Consider the following 4,443-nt stretch of genomic DNA (forward strand, 5'->3'; position numbering starts at 1 on the left):
ATAAGTTCCAAAGGTACCAAAATAAAAATCTATACACAGAGAAACAGACACAGTTTCTAATATTAAAAATGTAGATTAACTTAGCTAAAAAATACCCTCATTTAATATTCTAGGGAATTTACTGCTTTAAAATTTATGTATGATGTTATCAAAATATTATGTGTATTTACATTGTGCTTTTCTTTTCTTTCCTTTTTTTGACTAGATCTGTGGAAAATATTCAGGTTGTTGAACTGAATTATTGCTTTATTTTTTTTAATCTGTACTTCTCTTAGTAGAAATTTTATCAACAGAATTTTAATCATGTTGATTTTTTCCCCTTGTGATGATTTTAGTGTTCTTAGCCAATGGTGATTGCTTTTCAGTATAGAGTCATGGAAAACCAAAAGAAGGTAACCAGCCAAATCCTCCCTCTCCACCACTTGCTACCAGATCTCCTATACATAAGACATTTTAAAATAGAATGGCTTTATTCTCTTGTGGTACATCCTAATTAATTTTAGTTTTTATCTAATGCTTCTTTTTTATTTTCCTGATCTTTCCTCTTTACCCCAACAGGAGGCAGCACAGTCTATTGTAGAGAGCTCTGCTCTAGCAGTGTGGAGATCTGATTCTGCTACAGACTTTTCTCATGATACCCCTTCCTTCTATGCAATATAACCCAGGTCTCCAGCCTGAATAATTTGAATAGGATTATCCTCATGGGTGGAGAAAATGAGGACCAGATGCTGAGTGCTTGTGTGAGGGGGAAAGTTGGTTCTAGAATTGTGGAAAGGAGACATACTTCTTTCCTGCTTGAAGAGAGGACATACCCAGTTCTAGACTCTCTCCAGGGAAAGACTGGTGGAAAAAAGAGAACAGATTTAAGAAGGCAAACATATAGAGGGGAATCGGCTCCTTAACATTTCTACCTTACAAAATCTGGTCTATTTCTTCACACGTCTTTCCCTATAGAGATCTGGACCCAAGTATCCTCTCTGAAAGCAGGAATGAAGAAGAATGGTTCCTCTTCGAAGCTCTACAGCCAACTCTATCCCTCACATAGGTATTCAGCATCTAGTCATTCTCTCCACCAATGAGGAGAGTTTTATGCAAATGATCTGGGCTTGAGACCTAGGTTACATTCTATAAAATAAGAATAGTCCCGGCTCTACCTACCTAACAGATTTTGTAATGAGAATAATGTGCTTTGCAAATGTATGGTTTTATTATTATGATCTTTCTAATTAAAGTGCCTGATGCTCATTTGAAACAGAGCAATCAGTGGAGAGTGCTTGAATTGTCCCCTCTATATGCCTCAGTATGCAGTAACAAGATTTGGGTGCAGATGGAACATAGTGATTTGAATGCCAGGAATTGCCTTGGAAAATTCCACCAGTACAAAGCATTTAAGCAGGAAAAATACTAGAAACAATGTTGCTATACGTTAAACCAGAACAGATATGATGGCTTGCAGAAAAAGCTATGTGGAGGAGAATGAGAATAATGTTCACATACATTAAGGATATACTTGACAAAGGTATGAGAAAGGAACAGGTGGGTTTTCACAAACAATGTTCTATATAGCACACCACATTTTTACAACGATGTTATTGGTTGAAAGGTACAGAAAATACAAGGTCCCACTGTGCTCATTATTTGTTACCTGAAAAAGCATTTGATTGAGAAGAGGAAAATGCTGACCTGAAGGCTCTCTTCCAACACAGAGTCTTCTGTGTACATGTTCAAATAATCCAAGATTCCTAGAAAGAATAGCAACAGATATAACTTTATTTAGTGACTCTCTGATTATTAATAAAAGGCATAAAACAGGGAGACAGATGGTCACCGAAGGAGTTTGCCACTGACATGGAGAATATCTAGCATAGAATCCAAATGGAAAAGAATTCCTTATATGTGGTGATGTCCTTCAGGGTCATTTTCAGATGACATTTTATGGATTTCACCAAGACCAAGATTACTGCAGAGCCATAATCATTCAAAAAAGTTTAGCCTAACTATGCATACAGAAAAAGCTAAATGGACAACAGATACCATTGTCTAGACAATAATATGAAGTTAAGCAGAAACCCTAAAGAGCTGCTCTTTGAGTGTAAATATATCTTAGACAGACATTGCAAATGAACAATAAGCTGGACCTAGAATTGAACTGGAGAGGAAGGCACTAGACAGCTTTTGGGAAATTGAATAGTGCTTTTATTGACACCAAGATTCCCCTGAAAAAAAGAAAAGCCTATATTTTTAACATCATTGTTCTTTTGGTGATGTTGTATGGCTCTGTGTCCAAAGAAATAAAATTGTGGCTCACCTAAAAGGCATTGGGTAGATACACAGTGGGTGTGAAATGGTACCAATGAAGGATTTTGCAAGAGATCTAAAACAGTGGTATCAAACTCAATTAGAAATGGAGCCTCTAGTCTATGCATAAGGATCCTTGTGGGTCACATCTTGACTTGGTTTAAAATGTAATATCATTTATGCTTTTAAAAATATTTTTATTTTGTTCAATATTTTCAACTACATTTTAATCTGGTTTGGACTACACTCAGGAGTCATGAGGTCCATGGCCTGTGCCTGCCTCCTCTGATCTAAAAGAATATCAGTACAGACATATGTGACGGGAAAAATAAATAGACTGGTCTTACAACAAAGGATACATGCTGGACAGCCCACAGAGTCCATTTGGTGTACATGAAATGTTAAGAGTCACTCCAGTAGGTTGGGTAGATACCCTATAGAGGATTTATTGAAAGACAAATGGACAAAGGGCATCTAGGATGACAAGTCATGGCTGTGTAACAACTTGCACAGTTGGAGAGACTGCCCCCATCACAGAGATCATGGATCCATCGGAGTGTTCAAATATGCCTTGGAGATCTTCTGAGCCAAATCTCTCTTCATTTACATATGAGAAAACTGAGGTCCGGAGACTATTCGAGGCAATGCTTCTAGGGAGCACCAGAAGAAGGGCTTCACTTTGGATTCCTTGCTTCTTAATTCAGTGTTCTCTTCATTTTAATCACCCTTCTTAACTCAGTACTGTGTGTGCATTGTTATTTTTGCTTTTTTTTTTTTTTGCTTTTTGGCAGGGCAATTGGGGTTAAGTGACTTGCCCAAGGTCACACAGCTAGAACATGTGTCAAGTGTATGAGGCCGGATTTGAACTCATGTCCTCCTGACTCCAGGGCTGGTGCTCTACTGACTGCACCACCTAGCTGCCCCCTGCATTGTTATTTTTGAAGATAACATCGTTGCGGTCAGTAATAGACTCATGGCTATAGACTGATTATAATCTAGGATGTTTGGGGGGCTAAAAATGTTGGTTATTAATATCTGCATAAACAATATATTAATAATATAATTTTATTACATTACACTATAATATTATAATTCAAATTATATAAGTGTACATGTACATACACATATACCTCAGCTAGTGGTGCAGTAGATAGAACACTGGGCTTGGAATTAGGAAGACTCATCTTCCTGAGTTCAAACCTGGCCTCAGACACTTACCAGCTTGTGTGACCCTGAGCAAGTCACTTAACCCTGCTTGACTCTTTTCCTTATCTGTAAAATGAGCTGGAGAAGGAAATGGCAAACCACTCCAGTATCTTTGCCAAGAAAGCCCCAAATGGGTTTTCCCATATCCAACAAAGAATGGATACAACTGAAAAATGACTGAACCACAAAAATATACACACATACACACATATATTTATATTTGTTATAAATACCAGTGATTTCAGAATCTTTTCATCCCAAAACTTAAAAGATTTAAATTTTCTCTTATTGAAGTCTCATATTTTAACAAAGCAATTATACTTTGTCTCAAAGATAGAGGAATCATGTTACCATATATGAGACTATCATATTAATCATGATTTCTATTACTTTAACAGAAGGCTAGGGGGCAGCTAGATGGTGCAGTGGTTAGAGCACTGGCCCTGGAGTCAAGAGGACCTGAGTTCAAATCTAGCCTCAGACACTTGACACACTTACTAGCTGTGTGACCTTGGGCAAGTCACTTAACCCCAATTGCCTTGCCCTCCCCCCTCCAAAAAAAGAAAAGTAGAAGGCCAGAAATTGCTTCTGTAGTCCGATGACATTTGTTTTGCCTACTAAGACTTTGTTTTGGAAAATATAATCATTATGTAAATTATTTTTCTGCCTTTTTTTTCTGTATGTGCTTGCAGATAATGGCCATGAGCTGAGATGATAATCACTGTATTATCCCATTTCATTAACATGACACATTCCTTTGTAGATGACATGGTTTTGCTGACTTTATTAGCTGCTGCTTTTTGTTTAAAACACTATTGTTTTATTCCTTACATTTTAATATTAATACAGTCTATATAAATCATTATCAGAAAAAGTTGGTTTTTTCCTTTCTGATTCACTGTGTTAAAATATTCACCATTTGCTATGATTTGGATTCAG

Source organism: Trichosurus vulpecula, chromosome 2 (assembly GCF_011100635.1).
Source record: "Trichosurus vulpecula isolate mTriVul1 chromosome 2, mTriVul1.pri, whole genome shotgun sequence".
NCBI lineage: Eukaryota > Metazoa > Chordata > Mammalia > Diprotodontia > Phalangeridae > Trichosurus > Trichosurus vulpecula.